Source organism: Pseudorca crassidens, chromosome 7, assembly GCF_039906515.1.
Source record: "Pseudorca crassidens isolate mPseCra1 chromosome 7, mPseCra1.hap1, whole genome shotgun sequence".
Lineage (NCBI taxonomy): Eukaryota > Metazoa > Chordata > Mammalia > Artiodactyla > Delphinidae > Pseudorca > Pseudorca crassidens.
In genome coordinates, this window is record NC_090302.1 from 104,019,227 (window position 1) to 104,039,891 (window position 20,665).

Sequence of the window (20,665 nt, forward strand, 5' to 3'; positions counted from 1 at the left end):
TAAGTTAAAGTCTTAAAGTTTTTAAACAAGTTAAAACTTTTTATCAGTCATAAAACTATAACATAAAACTATCCTCAAGTGATTTACATAGATAAAATGGACACTGCACTAAATTTTTCTTTTTGTATTTTACTGCTATCAAATCTGAATGAAATGTACTTTGTCATAGATGTTTTTCTTTTCTTTTTGGTTTTCCAAAGCTATTAATGTTAAAGACAAACTTTAAAGGTACAGTGTTCCAAAAGTGCTTAATGGATTCCAACAGCTGCCTCAAATAAAAATTTAGTAATATGTATATGACTACATTTTCCCTAAATGGTGATACCTTATCCAAAGATGAAGAGTACCCCTATTTTTAATAGGTAGAATGAACCTTTGTGTCAATCTTGCAGAAGCTTTAATGGAGAAAGAATGACCTTTATTTTTCAAAGATAAATGAGTAGGCATTTATTTAGAGAATGGTAGTATGTTTTGGTTGAGCAGTAATATACAACCTTGAATTTTAGAGGACTCTGAGTGCTTCTTATTATTTGTCCACTACCTTATTGTTCTCTTCTCACCAATGAAAAATGATTAAAGAATTCCACCGTAATTCCCTCTACACTTATACAGATACTATGTCTTGTAAGTCAACATTTTTAGCACACAGGAGAAATTATATGTAATAAAATTACTGTATCTTTTGGACTGAACAAATTTGAATTTGTGTTTAAACACTTTGATTATATGTCTGATAATTCTTAAAATAATGGCACTTTTACTAATTTATTTGGGGATCTTGGGTACATTCATAACTTGTGTTTTTCTTCATGCTTGACTTGGAAGTGGGCTATTCCCCTGCCATGAGCAGATCAGGCAGTTTTCCAGAAGATCTTCTTGGGAGATTGCTTCCCTAAAGTTTGGGTGTAGGTATTAAAATAACACCATCAAACAGCTCTTGGAAATTGTTCTTTCATTTAGCAGTAGCTATGACGATTCTCATCCATGACACTAAGGGTTAGTTTTATATATTTAAGAGAGAAACATTGCTTAAATTAAAATGCCTCTATAAAGGAATGCTATTATAAATTATTATAACAATATTCTCAAGTATCAATTTTTAATTTCTTTGGTGTAGCAAACTATAAGCCCAGCCACTCATGGTCGTGGTTAATCTTTTATAGAATACACTTAGTCTTGTCAAGTTGCTTGTATTCTCCTATTCTCTTGACACCTACAAATATATACATATTCTATCCCTCTGTCTTAACCTTTTTGAAAAGTTATGGTAGGAAAAAAACCTTTCATTCTGTTAATCTCTTGATCTTGATTTAGTGGCTGGGCAATAGTTATATAAATCTGTATCTGTATAAACTCATGTTTATATAACTTAACTACTGGATATTAAGCTTTCTTCTGTGAAGCTCTGAGACTTTGGAATAGAAAAGTACATTCACACACTCTTTTTCCTTTCAAATTAAGTGAGGATTTAAAAAACAACCTTCAATGTGAGGATTATTCTGTTCACAGACATTCCTAAGGAAAACTAAAAATAATAAAACTGAGGTTCTTTTAGTTTGTAACAGTATTTATACAAGTAACATGTTGGTTCTTGGAAAATTATTTGTGAAAGCTAAACAGTTACTGATAGAAGTATTTTAGTGAAATTTAAACCATTACCTTGTTGGGGAACACTGCTTCAGCATCTTCTTTCTACCGCATAAAAATTCAAGGGGGGATAGTAATGTGCACTTCTGGAAGAACAAAGCCAAGCCCAACCCCCACCCCTAAAAAAGAAAGAAAAGACAGGTTTATGCTAGGTAATAAAGAATCGAGTCAATTTTACTGTAGTATTTGAGAGCATTACTATTTTAGATACTTATCTGTTCAGACGGTTGATAATTAAAGCTTTGTGTGTGTGTAAGAGAGACACCATGGTTAAAAGAGGTTTTTTACACACCCCTCCTCTCCAGAAAGCCTTGGAAACTTGTTCCGCTTCATCTTGTAACTGTGCATATAAGGTCAAGACATTATGTCTCACTCTTTGGTGTTAATCAAAAGCTTAGAGAATTTACAAAGTCTTGAGGTTCTCAGATGCTGGTTTTAAGTGTAATGATAAATTGAGTTTTGTCTCCTTGACATGTTATTGCATAATGGTATTGAACTTTGTGACCTACTGTGTAAGAAATGAACGCCCACCTTGCAGGCTTAAAGTTAATAATACGTATGAAAAGGCCCACCTTAGCACCTACCTATAAAAAGGAAGGCACTACAAAATTTAGTTTCCTGCAAAAGGAGCAATTTGGCAAACAAAAATAATTAAACTGGCCTAAAGGGAGAAAGCTAGTATTTATTTACCTTTTAAAAATGTTCTGCACTTACATGAACAGCAGCCAGTTATTTGAGGACTTTCCCACTAGGGGACACCAGTTAAGCCTTGACCAACACAATTTTTGTATTTTTGAGAATGCATAAATGAGATTCTGTTTCTATATTGAAAGAGCTTCATTATTAAAAACCAAATTTGGGAACCAGATAAAGGGAAAGTCCGAAGTGTATTTATGCCCAAATAAAACCGCTATTCAACATGATCCTGGAGTGAGTGATGGAGGGGGAACCCAAATATCAACTATGCTGTCATGGTCATACCTTACGGGAGAAGTAGCAAAAATGAAACTGGAAGAGAATTATGAACTGCCCTTTCAGTCATAGATAACTCAGTCTGCCCCCTTCCCCTTGCAAAATCAGATCCTTATGTACCATGTTCACTTTCTCCTTAACAAGGAGACCAGGACTTTCATGTTGCACGCTTATGCTGATTTAACTCTGGAATGTCTAAATTCCTTTAAAAAAAAGTAACTTCTGCCTTCTGAATACATGTTCTTCAGATAGACCAAAAAAAGAAAAATACCCCAGCAGTTAATCATGCAGAGAAAACTCCCATTCACATTTGTATGAATTCTTTTGTTCTCTCTCTTCTGGGCATACTTTAAGCCAGATTTCCCCTCTGAATAGCCTCATAATCTGTGGCTGATCCTTTATTTATTTAACTAGTGCCTGTTACCAAGATTGATGTTTATTTTCATTTTTGCAAGTGGAAATATTGGAATAGTGACCATACATACCAGCCTTGGTGTGTAAGATTTTTAGGATACACTCCTAGAACTGTAATTACTGTATTAAAGGATATGGGTGTATTTAAGATTTGGTACATATTGTCAAATTTCTGTTCCAAAAATGGAAGTTCCATCACAAATACACCCCTATCTTCACACTCTCAATAATGGACAAAAACCTCGTGTTTTATCTTGGTCAATCAGAAAAAGTCAAAAATGGTAACCCAATTTGTGTTTACATGTTTCTAGTCAGATATTATTTTCTATAATCTGGATACCAGACTTTATCACATATGCTTTATAAATATTTTCTCCCAGTATGAGGTTTGTCTTTGCACAGAGCTTTTTGAAGAGCAGAAATTCTTAATTTTCACAGAAGTCCACTTTTTCAACTTTTTCTTTAATGGGTTATGCTTTTGGTGTCATATCTAAGAAATCTGCCTAACTTAAGGTGACAAAATTTTTAATATTTTTAGAAGTTTAATAGTTTTCAGTTTTTATATTTACGTCTGATTGATTTGAGTTGGTTTTTGTATATGTTTACATATAAAAATTATATATGTACCATATATAGATTGAGGTTCATTTTTCTTTGCACCTTTGTTGAAAATCAGTTGACACAGCATTAGCCTATTTCTGAACTATTCCATTAGTTTATACGTCTGAGCTTTCACCCATACTACACTGCGTGATCACTGTAGCTTTGCATAAGTAATGCAACTATGTTCTTTTTGAAAACTGCTTTGCTAATTTTAGTTCCTTTGCCTTGCTATGTACATTTTAGAATCAGCCTGCTGACAAGAACAAAACCACCTGCTTGGATTTTGATAATGATTGCATTGAATCCATAGACCAGTTCAGGGAGAGTGGACCTCTTAATATTCGTCCTCCAATCCATGAATGCAGCATGTTGCTCCATTTATATAGGTCTTTGATTTCTTTTATCAGTGTTTTTAGATTTTAGCATACAGATCTTGCACATATATTGTTAGTACTTTATGGGTTTTTTTGTGTGTGCTTTTGTAAATGGTACTTTAAAAATTTTCAATTTCCAAAATGTTCATTGCTAATATCTAGATATACGATTGATTTTTGTATTTTGACCTTGTATCCTGACACCTTGCCAGATTCACTTATGTAGATTTTTTAAAAGTTTTCTACGTAGTCATGTCTGCAGATTATTATTTATAATAAATGTTTTATTTTTTTCCAGTCTTTCCAGTTTTCCTTTCCAACGCCTTTTATTTCTTTTTCTTGTCTTGCTGCACTGGTTAGACCTTCCAGTATGATGGTGAAAGGAGTGGTGATATCAGACACATCCTTGCCTTGTCACCAGTATTAGGGGGCAAGCATGCAGTCTTTTACCATTAAGTGTATCAGGTGTAGATTTTTGTAGATGGTCTTTATCAGGTTGAGGAAATTCCCTTTTACTCCTAGTTTTCTGAGAGTTCTTAATTATGAATGGATGTTGGATTTTGTCAGATGTTTTTTCTGCATCTATTAAAATGATCATTCTTCGTAAGGTTGACATGGTGAATTACACTGATTTTTAATTGTGGAACCAGTATTTTTGCTTCAAGTTTCATGAGAGATATTGATCTCTAGTTTCCTTACTTTTTAATGTCATTGGTCAGTGTAATGCCTCATAAAATGTTTCTCTCCTCACCTATATTATTGAAGATTGTAGATAGAATTCATATAATTTCTTCCTTAAATGTTGGGTAGAATTCACCAGTGATGCCACTTGGGCCTCCTTATTGAAAGGTTGTTATCTGAAGTCAATTGTTTTGAAGACATAAAATTACACAAATTATCTATCATTTCTTAAATGAGTTTTGGCAGTTTGCCCTTCAAGGAAATTGTCCATTTCACCTAAGCTGTCACATTTATGAGCACAGTTATTCATAACATTCTCTTATCTTTTGTCTTAGTCTGCTCAGACTACTTTAACAAAATACCATAAACTGGGTTTTCATTTATTATTTCATAGTCAAACCAAAGAGTTATTTATAGTTAGAAAGTCCTTCTCCAACTTAAAATGAGAAAAAGTTATTTTATGTTCATTTTTATGTTTGATGGTTTTATTATGAATCATTTTATTCCTTCATTGCATTCTCATTTCTATTAGTGGTGTTCTAATTCTGAACTCCATTAAGGTTATAAGAGGGAAAAATTGTTATAGGTGAAGTATTCAGTCCAAAATATCAAATAATGTGCCCCATTAGCATTAATTAATCTTGATCTATATACATCAATAATTATTGCTTAAAGGGAACTCAAATGTCATTAAACCAAACTCCTCATTTGAAAGATGACACAATATAAAATTGTTCTGTCAAGGGTCACATTAGCTGTGAGTCACTCTACAAAGAGAACTGTAATATATGTCCCTTTTGAGAACTGAAATGTATTATTTTATTATTCTCTGAATCTCTCAGCAGAGTCCGCGGAATGAAGCACCATAATTTGAAGTTTTCCAAGTGACATTTTGCTTCCTCACAGTATCTTTGAAAATGTTAATTTATTAGCCCCAACCTAGATCAAACTCTTGCTGCCCACAGTTTACTTAGTAACGCCTGAAAGAATCCACTGATCAGGTTATGTAGTTGTTACCTTAAGTGGCAAAGAACAAGGTGGTTAGGATGTGGTGTAATGCCACACCTGGAACCCTGCCAGTCTAAGAAAATATTATAAAGTTCTTTCCGCCTCTTAGCCTCCCTTCACTCTCAACTGGCAGCAAATGATGACCGATCTTGCAGAAAAGTTGATTTGGTCACTGGATGAGAAGGCCTCTCAACAGCTCATTCTTCAATTTATTCTACCATGTTTACTTACTTCTCTTCCTTCTGAAACTACTAAGTTTACACCTCTGCTTTAGACTTAGGGCCAAAACAAGGCAAAATTATTTGTAATTGGGTATGATATGGAATTCATACTCAATATAATTAATAATTATCAAATAGTTTGCAGAGTACATCATGGTTTATGTAGCGCTCTTAGAAACATTCCATTTGATCCCTACTATATCCCTGAGATAGTGAGAGAGGGTTACTATCCCTGTTCGACCCTTGATTAGGCTCAGAGAGGATGTAACTCGCCCAGTGTCTCACCACGGGTAAGCCTGGACATGGGACCCAGTTTTTCTTACTCCGGGTCCCATGGTTTTTTGCGCTACATTACACACAATGCCTCTCTGAGGTTAAAGACATCTGTATTTTTACTTAATTTCCATTTTATAATGGTAATGACGATGATGATAATTGCACTGTACTAAGGATTTTACATAAATTAATTTTCTCAAAGTAACCTGCCTAGAGCTACACAGCTAGTAAATACTGCCCAGTTGGTCATCTCCAGAGCCCACAGTCTTACCACTACTTTAGACTGCCAGTAAAGAGAAAAAAAAGTCCATCCACAGTTCTACCTCTCAGAGATCATTTGTTTTGCTTTCATATATACAAAACATGGAGTGCTATTCATACTGTTCTGTAAACTATTTTCACATTATGGCCCACATTTTCCCATCACTGATAAACATTTTCATTTTTAATGACTGTATTACAAGGATATACCATTGCATATTAAACTGACTTTATTGGCCACATCTAGTTTTTTTTTCCTAAATTTTTTGTTGCTAATAATGCTGCAATGACTATCCATGTACAGACTCTTTGATTATTTTGTTAGGCCAATTTCCTGAAAGTGAAAGTTCTAGATCAATAGACTACATTTAAAATTTGAATACACAGTATCCACCAGAAAGGGTGTAGACAAAGCTTTGTTAGTGCCACAAGCTTAAGATCCTAATTTATTTTTGTTTGTTTCTTTTGGCCCTGCACCGCATGGCTTGTGGGATCTTAGTTCCCCCACCAGGGATCGAACCCAGGCCCTTAGCAGTGAAAGCTCGGATTCTTAACCACTGGACCTCCAGGGAATTCCCTTAAGATCCTAATTTAGATATCAATATTACAGGTGCCAAAGCAGTTCCCAAAATTGTGGATCAGTACGTCCATTTCCTGACTGATTTATATCATTTGGTCCTTATTTTTCCAAAAGCAATAACACTGCAGAGTTCTCAAACTCGATGAAACTTCAGGGATCAAGGCAAAATATTTTCTGCATGATAACAACTGTGGCTCTTTCTCTTGACAGGAAAGTAAAACTATAATTTCAGAGAAATCATTCCCCGGATGAATGCACGGGCAGCCAGCTTTTTTTTTTTTTTTTTTTTTTTGAGCATTTGAAAGGAAACCAATCCTTTCCTACAAGTCAAATGCTAAATAATTACACCTCATAGACTAAACTTCGCATAACCCCATAACTAATAAGTAGGAACTCTGGGATTAGTAAAAAGTTCTGAAGGAAGGATGCCTGGCAGTGCAGCTGGTGTGTCCAGGTGGGATCTCTGTAAATCCGGGGAAAGAAGAATCTGGCCCAACTGGAGCCATTTTTCTAGACAGTGCCTTGGAGGCCAAGAAACTAGATAACAACCAGAATACACTGGCCACTTCATTCACATATGTGTGAAAATGAAAAGGGAGCATAGTAGCAGTGAGTTTGTACTTTGCAGTCAAATGGTTCTGGGTTCGAGTACTAGTTCTATCACTGTCATCTTGTGTATGGTACTTCGCAAGTGTCTCAGTTTTCTCATTTGTAAAATAGTAATAATACCTAACTTGTAAGATTGTTGAGAGAACTAAATAGAAAATTATCTATATGAGGTACCTATAAAGCCTGGCTCATATTAAGTACACAATAACGTTAGCTGCTATTGTAAATGTGTGACGCCACCTTCTACCTGATGTGTTAGCTAACTGGGTTTGGATGAAGGCAACGTGTATACATCCACGACATTTGTATCTACAAACTCTTCGGCATCTAGACCCAGCTTAACTCACACGTAATTCACAAATGTCCCCTCATGGTAAATAACGTTTTATGGTACAGACTCATCTTCAGGCCTTCCCCCAAAGTGGCCCCGGCTAGACCACATGTCCTGCCCCCCTAACTAGGAACTCACTTGCATGTGGCTTTTCTCATCATAATAAATATGGGAAAGGGACATTTACCAGGGCAGTTGGGAGTGATTCAGGCTTTCCTCAGTAATGTACTTTGCCTTCACTGAAATCTGCTTCCCTACATCAAGGAAACCCTAATGCAGTTTACCAAGTGCTAAAGAACAGGCCGTTGTCTCTCGCCCCCTTTTCTTCTTCTAGGGCTCCCGTCTGGGCCTTCTGCTGCCATTCTCAGGCCTCCTGCCTGTGCTCTGAGCATGCCAAGTTTCTGGTCATCACAAGGCTGCTCCTTTATGTCTTTGTTCAAATGTCTACTCCTCAGAGAGTTTTCTGCAGACTAAATCTAGTCCACATCCTTCAGTTAGTCTTAATCACCAACCGCTGACCTTCTATTTACGTCTTGGTGCTTGTTACTATCTGAAGTTATTTCAATCACACACTTGATAATTACCTGTCTCGCTACTGAGATAGGAAGCTACAATAAAGAGGCCGCCTTAACTGCAGTGATCGGGATGCCAAAACATGCCTGGCACTTGAGAAGTGCTCAAAGAATATTTTATTGAATGATTGAGTGAATACATCCTGGCTTTTTGATTAGTCCTCTATAACCTTGCTGAAGCTACTCAATGTATCTAAGCTTCAGATTCCTCACTGGTAAAATGATACTGATAATGATACTTAAACTCACAGGGTGTGGTGAGGATCAACTGAAGTAATTTACGTGGCAAACTTCCTGGCGTTTAAACAGTAGCTATTATGATGTTGGCATATTTAATGATGATGTGATATCTTGTATTTATTAAAGGAAATTTTCATTGGATATAGATTCTAGGTAGACTTTTTGCTTTTAGCACTTTTAAGAAATTCCAATACTTTCTGCCTTCCATAGTTTTCAATGAGGAGTTTGCTGTTTTCTTATCTTTGTCTCTCTGTAAGTCGTGTGTCGTTTTTTAGCTATCACTTTTAAGATTTTCTCTTTATCACTTTTTTTTTTGGCCACATAATTAGGATGTGCCTTGCTATGATTTCCTTCATCGTTTTCCCATTTAGGGAACCTACAAAAGAACTGTAGGAGAACTACAAAAGGTGTAACATACACAGTTTATAACAGAAGGAGAAAAAAGGAGAAAAAGGAAAAAAGATATTTGAAAAAAATAATGACTAAGAGTTTTCCCCTAAATGAACGTCAAATACCAAATCACTGGTACAAAAAACGCAGAACACCAAGCAGGATAAAAGCAAAACAAGGGCTTCCCTGGTGGTGCAGTGGTTGAGAGTCCACCTGCCGATGCAGGGGACGCGGGTTCGTGCCCTGGTCCGGGAAGATCCCACGTGCCGCGGGGCGGCTGGGCCCGTGAGCCATGGCCGCTGAGCCTGCGCGTCTGGAGCCTGTGCTCCGCAACGGGACAGGCCACAACAGTGAGAGGCCCGCATACCGCAAAAAAAAAAAATAATAATAATACTAGAGAAGGGATGGAGGAATTAGGATTATTTTGTTATTATAAGTCGCTCATACTACCTGGGAAGCAGTACAGTGTTATTTGAAAGTAGATCTGAATTAATTGTAAATGTATATTGCAAACTCTAGGGCAACCACTGAAAAAAGAGGGAAAAAGGTATAAATGATATGCTAAGAAAGAAGACAAAATGGAATCATATAAACTGTCCAATAAAATTACATAAGACAGGGCTTCCCTGGTGGCGCAGTGGTTGAGAATCTGCCTGCCAATGCAGGGGAAACGGGTTTGAGCCCTGGTCTGGGAGCCTGCGCGTCTGGAGCCTGTGCTCCGCCACAACAGAAGCCACGATAGTGACAGGCCTGCGCACCGCGATGAAGAGTGACCCCTGCTTGCCACAACTAGAGAAAGCCCATGCACAGAAACGAAGACCCAACACAGCCATAAATAAATAAATAAATAAATACATTTGGAAAAAGAGTTATTCAGGTATTTACACATTACTTAAAAAAAAAAATTACATAAGACAGGAAAAGAGTGGAAGACAAAAATAGGAAGAACCTGGGCAAAAAACAGAAAACAGTAACAAGCAACAGCAATAATAAACAATGAAATCATGCCATTTGCCACAACATGGATGTATCTTGAAGGCATTATGCTAATTGAAATAAGTCAGACAGAGAAAGACAATTACCATATGATCTCTCTTTTATGTAGAATCAAATAAATAAATAAATAAATAAATAAAACCAAGCTCATAGATACAGAGAAGAGACTGGTGGTCACCAGAGGCACAATATAGGGGTAGGAGAAATGGGTAAACTGTTTTTATTTCTTTAGTTTAAATAAACTGAATAAAAAGAAAAGAAAATGGTGATAAATGTGGTAAATATTAATCGAACTATGTTAATAATCACTTTGAACATAAATGGCCTAAATGTGCCAAATAAAAGACAGAGATTTTCAGAGTGAATCAAAAAACAGCACCCACCTACATGTTACCTACAAAAAAGTTTATTTTAAACAGAAAAACAAACATAGATTAAAAGTAAAGGAATGGGGACTTCCCTGGTGGCATAGAGGCTAAGAATCTGCCTGCCAATGCAGGGGACGTGGGTTCGAGCCCTGGTCCAGGAAGATCCCACATGCCGTGCAGCAACTAAGCCCGTGCGCCACAACTACTGAGCCCACTCTCCTAGAGCCCGTGTTCCGCAACAGGAGAAGCCACCCCAATGAGAAACCTGTTCACTGCAATGAAGAGTAGCCCCCGCTCGTTGCAACTAAAGAAAGCCCGTGTGCAGCAACAAAGACCCAACACAGCCAAAAATAAAAAATAAATTAATTAATTAATTTCAAAAAAAGCTTTTCACTTTACAGCTAGAACTGCAAGGAGAAATAGATGAATCTATTATTATGGTCAGAGATGTCAACACACCTCTGTAAGAAATGGACAGATTAGACTGGCAGAAAACCATTAAAGACATAGTGGAAATCAACAGCACCATTGTTCAACTGGATATAAACTGCTTCATGCAAAACCACAGAATACACATTTTTCTCAAATTCACATGAAACATTCACCAAGCTAGATTACATTCTGGCCCTAAAACATACCTTTACAAATTTAAAAGAACAGAAGTCATATAATAACTGCTCTCAGTCCACAGTGGAATTAAATAGCATTCAATAACAGAAAGAAGCCGGAAAATCACAAAAGACTCAGAGATTAAACAACAAACTTCTAAATAACACACGGGTCAACAAATAAATTTCAAGAGAAATATAAAAATATTTGACCTAAATGAAAATTAAAGCATAAGTAATCACAATCTGTGGAAGGCAGTGAAAGCAATGCTTTAGAGACATTTATACTATTGAATGCATGTATTAAAATAAGAAGAAAGATCTAAAATAAATAATGTAGGGTCCCATCTTAGGAAACTAGAAAAAGAAGAACAAATTAAGTCAAAACTACACAGAAGAAAATTAATAAAAACTAAAAGAAAAATCAATGAAATAGAAAACAGAAAATTGATAGAAAAAATAAAAGAAACAAATAGCTAGTTCTTTTCAAAGATCAATGAAATCAATCAACCACTCACTAGGCTAATTAAGAATAAAAGAGAAAGGACACAAATTATTAATATAAGAAATGAACGGGGAACATCAATACAGATCCCATGAACATTAAAAGGAAAATAAAGGAATGCTATGAATAACTCTCTACTTACAAATTTGACAGTCTACACGAAACGGATGAATTTCTTGAAAGATAAGATGTGCAGGGGCTTCCCTGGTGGCGCAGTGGTTGGGAGTCCGCCTGCTGACGCAGGGGACACGGGTTCGTGCCCTGGTCCAGGAGGATCCCACATGCCGCAGAGCGGCTGGGCCTGTGAGCCATGGCTGCTAGGCCTGCGCATCCGGAGCCTGTGCTCCGCAGCAGGAGAGGCCACAACGGTGAGAGGCCCGTGTACTGCAAAAAAAAAAAGATGTGCAAAAATTCACACGAGAAGCAACAGGCCATTTAAACAGGCCTATATCTATTAACGAAATTGAATTAATAATTAAAAATCTTCCAAAAGATAAAGCACTAGGCCACGATGGGTTCACTGGTGAATTATAACAACCATTTAATAAAGAAATCATATTAATTCTCTAGAATCTGTTTCAGAGGATAGAAGCAGAGAGGATTCTTCTTAATGCATTCCATGAGGCCAGCATACCATAATACCAAATACCAAACTTGGGGTATCAAATACCAAAACCAGACTAAGACATTATAAGAAAACTGCAAACCAATATCTCCCATGAACATAAACTTAAAAATCCTCAAAAGTTATTAGCAAATCAAATCCAACAATGTATTAAAAAAAGTATATACCACAAATAAGTGGGACTTATCCCAGGTATGCAAGGCCAGTTCATTACAAGGCCATTACATTAACAGAAAATCAATTAATGTAAACCATCACATCAATAGGCTAAAGAAGAAAAATGAATCTAGACACAGACTTTACATCCTTCACAAAAATTAGCTCAAAATAGATCACAGATCTAAATGTAAAACATAAAACTATAAAACTGTTAGATGACATAGGAAAAAAAATCTAGAAGACCTTGCTTTTGGCAATGACTTTTTCATTGCAACACCAAGGGCACAATCTGTGAAAGAAATAATTGATAAGGTGAATTTCATTAAAATAAAAAACTTCAGCTCTTTGAAAGACACTGACAAGAGAAAGAAAAGACAATTTACAGACTGGGAAAAGATATTTGTAAAAGACATATCTCATAAAGGACTGTTATGCAAAATATACAAAGAACTTTTAAAATTCAACAAAAAAAACAAACGATCTAATTTTTTAAAAATGGGCCAAAGACCTTAACAGATACCTTCCCAAAGAAACTATAAAAAGAAGTAAACTGTCACTATTTGCAGATGACAGACATTGCACAGAGAAAAAGCTAAAATCTCCACCAAAAAGCTATTGGAGAAGTAATAAATGAATTCACAAAGTTGCAGGATACAAGCTTAATATACAGAAATCTGGTGCTTTTTTGTACACTAATAACTACCAGAAAGAGAAAGCAAGAAAATAATCCTATTTAAATCTCATAAAAAATAAAATAACTAGGAATAAACTTAACTACGGAGCTGAAAGAGCTATACTCAGAAAACCATAAAATACTGATGAAGGAAACTGAAGATGGTACAAAGATGGAAAGATATCCTGTGTTCTTGGATTAAAATAATTAATATTTTTTAAATGTCCATACTACCTAAAGCAATCTGCAGATTTAATGCAATCCCTATCAAAATACCCATGACATTTTTCACAGACCTAGAACAACTAATCCTAAAATTTATATGGAACCACGAAAGACCCTAAATTGCCAAAACAGTCTTAAGAAGAAAAGAACAAAGCTGGAGTTATCATGCTTCCTGACTTCAGACTATACTACAAAGCTACAATAATCAAACCATCATGGTACTGGCATAAAAAGAGACACATAGATGAAAGGAACAGAACAGAGAGCCCAGAAATAAACCCACATACTTATGCTCAATTAACCTACGACAAAGGAGGAAAGAATATAAAATTGAGAAAACACAGTATCTTCAATAAGTGGTGCCAGGAAAACAGGACAGCTATATGTAAAAGAATGAAATTAGTACATTTCCTCACATCATATATAAAAAACAAAAAAACTGGAGAGGATTGGTTCAAGATGGCGGAGTAGAAGGACATGCTCTCACTCCCTCTTGCAAGAACACCAGAATCACAACTAACTGCTGAACAATCATCGACAGGAAGAAACTGGAACTCATCAAAAAAGATACCCCACACCCAAAGACAAAGGAGAAGCCACAATGAGATGGTAGGAGGGGCGCAAATACAATAAAATCAAATCCCATAACTGGTAGGTGGGTGACACACAAACTGGAGAACCCTTATACCACAGAAGTCCACCCACTGGAGTGAAGGTTCTGAGCCCCACATCAGGCTCCCCAATCTGGGGGTCTGGCAACGGGAGGAAGAATTCCTAAAGAATCAGACTTGAAGGCTAGCGGGATTTGATTGCAGGACTTCGACAGAACTCAGGGAAACAGAGACTCCACTCCTGGAGGGCACACACAAAGTAGTGTGTGCACTGGGACCCAGGGGAAGGAGCAGTGACGCCATAGGAGACTGAACCAGACCTACCTGCTACTGTTGGAGGGTCTCCTGCAAAGGCAGGGGGTGGCTGTGTCTCACTGTGAAGACAAGGATACTGACAGCAGAAGTTCTGGGAAGTACTCCTTGGCGTGAGCCCTCCCAGAGACCGCCATTAGCCCCACCAAAGAGCCCAGGTAGGCTCCAGTGTTGAGTCGACACAGGCCAAACAACCAACAGGGAGGGAACCCAGCCCCACCCATCAGCAGACAAGTGGATTAAAGTTTTACTGAGCTCTGCCCACGAAAGCAACAACCAGCTCTACTCACCACCAGTGCCTCCCATCAGGAAACTTGCACAAGCCTCTTAGACAGCCTCATCCACCAGAAGGCAGACAGCAGAAGCAGGAAGAACTACAATCCTGCAGCCTGTGGAACAAAAACCACATTCACAGAAAGACAGACAAGATGAAAAGGCAGAGGGCTATGTACCAGATGAAGGAACACAATAAAACCCCAGAAAAACAACTAAATGAAGTGGAGATAGGAAACCTTCCAGAAAAAGAATTCAGAAGAATGATAGTGAAGATGATCCAGGACCTTGGAAAAAGAATGGAGGTAAAGATCAAGAAGACTCAAGAAATGTTTAACAAAGATCTAGAAGAATTAAAGAACAAACACAGATGAACAACACAATAACTGAAATGAAAACTACATTAGAAGGAATCAATAGCAGAATAACGGAGGCAGAAGAACGGATAAGTGACCTGGAAGACAGAATGCTGGAATTCACTGCTGCAGAACAGAATAAAGAAAAAAGAATGAAAAGAAATGAAGACAGCCTAAGAGACCTCTGGGACAACACTAAACGCAACAACGTTTGCATTATAGGGGTCCCAAAAGGAGAAGAGAGAGAGAAAGGACCCGAGAAAATATTTGAAGGATTATAGTCGAAAACTTCCCTAACATGGGAAAGGAAAGAGCCACCCAAGTCCAGGAAGTGCAGAAAGTCCCATACAGGATAAACCCAAGAACAAACACACCTAGACACATAGTAATCAAACTGGCAAAACTTAAAGACAAAGAAAAATTATTGAAAGCAGCAAAAGAAAAACAACAAATAATATACAAGGGAACTTCCGTAAGGTTAACAGCTGATTTCTCAGCAGAAACTCTACAAGCCAGAAGGTAGTGGCATGATATACTTAAAGTGATGAAAGGGAAGAACCTACAACCAAGATTACTCTACCCCGCAAGGATCTCATTCAGATTCGATGGAGAAATCAAAAGCTTTACAGACAAGCAAAAGCTAAGAGAATTCAGCACCATCAAACCAGCTCTACAACAAATGCTAAAGGAATTCCTCTAAGTGCGAAACACAAGAGAAGAAAAGGACCTACAAAAACAAACCCAAAACAGTTAAAAAAATGGTAATAGGAACATACATATCGATAATTACCTTAAACATGAATGGAATAAATCCTCCAACCAAAAGACACAGGCTTGCTGAATGGATCCAAAAACAAGACCCATATACATGCTGTCTACAAGAGACCCACTTCAGACCTAGGGACACATTCAGACTGAAAGTGAGGGGATAGAAAAAGATGTTCCATACAAATGGAAATCAGAAGAAAGCTGGAGTAGCAATACTCATATCACCTAAAATAGACTTTAAAATAAAGAATGTTACAAGAGACAAAGAAAGATACTACATAATGATCAAGGGACCAATCCAAGAAGAAGATATAACAATTATAAATATATATGCACGCAACATAGGAGCACCTCAATACATAAGGCAACTGCTAACACCTATAAAAGAGGAAATCGACAGTAACACAATAATAGTGGGGGACTTTAACACCTCACTTACACCAATGGACAGATCATCCAAAATGAAAATAAATAAGGAAACACAAGCTTTAAATGACACAATAGACCAGATAGATTTAATTGATATTTATAGGACATTCCGTCCAAAAACAGCAGATTACACTTTCTTCTCAAGTGTGCACAAAACATTCTCCAAGACAGATCACATCTTGTCACACAAATCAAGCCTCAGTAAATTTAAGAAAATTGAAATCATATCAAGCATCTTCTCTGACCACAATGCTATGAGATTAGAAATGAATTACAGGGAAAAAATCGTAAAAAACACAAACACATGGAGGCTAAACAATACGTTACTAAATAACCAAGAGATCACTGAAGAAATCAAAGAGGAAATCAAAAAATACCTAGAGACAAATGACAATGAAAACGCGACTATCCAAAACCTATGGGATGCAGCAAAGGCAGTTCTAAGAGGGAAGTTTATAGCTATACAAGCCTACCTCAAGAAACAAGAAAAATCTCAAATAAACAATCTAACCTTACACCTAAAGGAACTAGAGAAAGAAGAACAAACACAACACAAAGTTAGCAGAAGGAAAGAAATCGTAAAGATCAGAGCAGAAATAAATGAAACAGAAACAAAGAAAACAATAGCAAAGATCAATAAAACTAAAAGTTGGTTCTTTGAGAAGATAAACAAAGTTGATAAACCATTAGCCAGACTCATCAAGAAAAAGAGGGAGAAGACTCAAATCAATAAAATTAGAAATGAAAAAGAAGAAGTTACAACAGACACCACAGAAATACAAAGCATCCTAAGAGACTACTACAAGCAACTCTATGCCAATAAAATGGACAACCTGGAAGAAATGGACAAATTCTTAGAAGGTATAACTTTCCAAGACTGAACCACGAAGAAACAGAAAATATGAACAGACCAATCACAAGTAATGAAATTGAAACTGTGATGAAACATCTTCTAACAAACAAAAGTCCAGGACCAGATGGCTTCACAGGTGAATTCTATCAAACATTTAGCGAAGAGCTAACACCCATTCTTCTCAAACTGTTCCAAAAAATTGCAGATGAGGAACACTCCCAAACTTATTCTATGAGGCCACCATCATCCTGATACCAAAACCAGACAAAGATACTATAAAAAAAGAAAATTACAGACCAATATCACTGATGAACATAGATGCAAAAATCCTGAACAAAATACTAGCAAACAGAATCCAACAGCACATTAAAAGGATCATACACCATGATCAAGTGGGATTTACCCCAGAAATGCAAGGATTCTTCAGTATATGCAAATCAATCAATGTGATACAACACATTAACAAATTAAGGAATAAAAACCATATGATCATCTCAATAGATGCAGAAAAAGCTTTTGACAAAATTCAACACCGTTTATGATAAAAACTCTCCAGAAAGTGGGCATAGAGGGAACCTACCTCAACATAATAAAGGCCATATATGACAAACCCACAGCCAACATCATTCTCAATGGTGAAAAACTGAAAGCATTTCCTCTAAGATCAGGAACAAGACAAGGATGTCCACTCTTGCCACTATTATTCAACATAGTTTTGGAAGTCCTAGCCACAGCAATCAGAGAAGAAAAAGAAATAAAAATTGGAAAAGAAGAAGTAAAACTGTCATTGTTTGCAGATGACATGATACTATGCATAGAGAATCCTAAAGATGCAACCAGAAAAGTACCAGAACTAATCAATGAATTTGGTAAAGTTGCAGGACACAAAATTAAGGCACAGAAATCTCTTGCATACCTATATAGTAATGATGAAAAATCTGAAAGAGACATTAAGGAAACACTCCCATTTACCACTGCAACAAAAAGAACAAAATACCTAGGAATAAACCTACCTAAGCAGACAAAAGACCTGTATGCAGAAAACTATAAGACACTTAATTATAAGAAATTAGAAGAACTTAAAGATGATATCAACAGATGTAGAGATATACCATGTTCTTGGATTGGAAAATCAATATTGTGAAAATGACTATACTACCCAAAGCAATCTACAGATTCAATGCAATCCCTATCAGATTACCAATGGCATTTTCTACAGAACTAAAACAAAAAATCTTAAAATTTGTATGGAGACACAAAAGACTCCAAATAGCCAAAGCAGTCTTGAGGGAAAAAAACAGAGCTAGAGGAATCAGATTCCCTGACTTCAGATTATACTACAAAGGTACCTTAATCAAGACAATATGGTACTGGCACAAAAACAGAAACATAGATCAATGAAACAGGACAGAAAGCCCAGAGATAAACCCACGCACCTACAGTCAACTAATCTACGACAAAGGAAGCAAGGATATACAATGCAGAAAAGACAGTCTCTTCAATAAGTGGTGCTGAGAAAACTGGACAGCTACATGTAAAAGAATGAAATTAGGACACTCCCTAACACCATACACAAAAATAAACTCAAAATGGATTAAAGACCTAAATGTAAGACCAGACACTATAAAACTCTTAGAGGAAAACATAGGAAGAACACTCTATGATATAAATCACAGCAAGATATTTTTTGATCCACCTCCTAGAGTAATGGAAATAAAAACAAAAATAAACGAATGGGACCTAATGAAACTTAAGAGCTTTTGCAAAGCAAAGGAAACTACAAACAAGACGAAAAGACAACCCTCAGAATGGGAGAAAATATTTGCAAATGAAGCTACGGACAAAGGATTAATCTCCAAAATATATAAACAGCTCATGCAGCTCGATATTAAAAAAACAAACAACCCAGTCAAAAAATGGGCATAAGACCTAAATAGACATTTCTCCAAAGAAGACATACAGATGGCCAAGAAGCACATGAAAAGCTGCTCAACGTCACTAATTATTAGAGAAATGCAAATCAAAACTACAATGAGGTATCACCTCATGCCAGTTAGAGTAGACATCATCAGAAAATCTACAAACAACAAATGCTGGCAAGGGTGTGGAGAAAAGGGAACCCTCAAGCACTGTTGGTGGGAATGTAAATTGATACAGCCACTATGGAGAACAGTATGGAGGTTCCTTAAAAACTAAAAATAGTGGACTTCCTTGGTGGCATGGTGGTTGGGAGTCTGCCTGCCAATGCAGGGGACACGGGTTCTAAGCCCTGGCCTGGGAAGATCCCACATGTCCTGGCAACGAACAGTAGCTTCTGCTTTCCGCGGCTAGAGAAAGCCCGCATGCAGCAGGGAAGGCCCAGCACAGCCATAAATAAATAAATAAATTTAAAAAAAAAAAAAAACTAAAAATAGAATTACCATATGACCCAGCAATCCCACTACTGGGCATATACCCAGAGGAAACCGTAATTCAAAAAGAGACATGAGGGGGCTTCCCTGGTGGTGCAGTGGTTGAGAGTCCGCCTGCCGATGCAGGGGACACAGGTTCGTGCCCCGGTCTGGGAAGATCCCACATGCCGCGGAGCGGCTGGGCCTGTGAGCCATGGCTGCTGAGCCTGCGCGTCTGGAGCCTGTGCTCCTTAACGGGAGAGGCCACAACAGTGAGAGGCCCGCGTACAGGAAAAAAAAAAAAAAGACACATGCACCCCAATGTTCATTGCAGCACTATTTACAATAGCCAGGTCATGGAAGCAACCTAAATGCCCATAGACAGACGAATGGATAAAGAAGATGTGGTACATATATACAATGGAATATTACTCAGCCATAAAAAGAAATGAAATTGGGTCATTTGTAGAAACATGGATGAATCTAGAGATTGTCATACAGAGTGAAGTAAGTCAGAAAGAGAAAAACAAATATCACATATTAATGCATATATGTGGAACCTAGAAAAATGGTACAGATGAACCAGTTTGCAGGGCAGAAATTGAGACACAGATGTAGAGAACAAACGTATGGACACCAAGGGGGGAAAGCGGCAAGGGGGTGGGGGTGGTGTGATGAATTGGGAGATTGGGATTGACATGTATACACTGATGTGTATAAAATGGATGACTGATAAGAACCTGCTGTATAAAAAAATAAATAAAATTCAAAAAAAGACCCCAAATGGATTAAAGACCTAGATGTAAGACTAGAAATCATACAACTCCTAGAAGAAAACACAGGCAGAACACTATTTGACATAAATGGTAGCAATATTGTTTTGGACCTGTCTCCTAAGGCAAAAGAAACAAAGCAAATTAAACAAATGGTACCTAATTAAGCTTAAAAGCTTTTTCACAGCAAAGGAAATCATAGACAAAACAAAAAGACAACCTCCTGAATGGGAGAAAATATTTGCAAATGATATGACCAATAAGGGGTTAATATCCAAAATACATAAACAGCTCATACAACTTAGCATCAGAAAACAAGCAAAAAACCAAACAACCTAATTAAAAAATGGGCAGAAGACCTGAATAGACATTTTTTCCAAAGAAGATATACAGACGGCCAACAGGCACGTGAAAAAATGTTCAACATTGCTAATCATCAGAGAAGTGCAAATCAAAACCACAGTGAGATATCACCTCACACCTATCAAAATGGCTGTCATCAAAAAGTCTACAAAGAACAAATGTTGGCAAGGATGTAGAGAAAAGGGAACCCTAGTACACT

The 20,665-nt window shown here is 37.0% G+C and overlaps 1 long non-coding RNA gene across 1 annotated transcript in view; it reads right to left on the minus strand.

The window, feature by feature from the left end:
- The window catches only part of LOC137228151 (uncharacterized), a 24,971-nt gene continuing 4,306 nt past the window's right edge, over window positions 1-20,665 (minus strand). Inside the window, exon 2 of the long non-coding RNA XR_010945160.1 lies at window positions 1-1,766. This is a non-coding gene — a long non-coding RNA (uncharacterized lncRNA). The remainder of the gene's footprint in view (window positions 1,767-20,665) is intronic.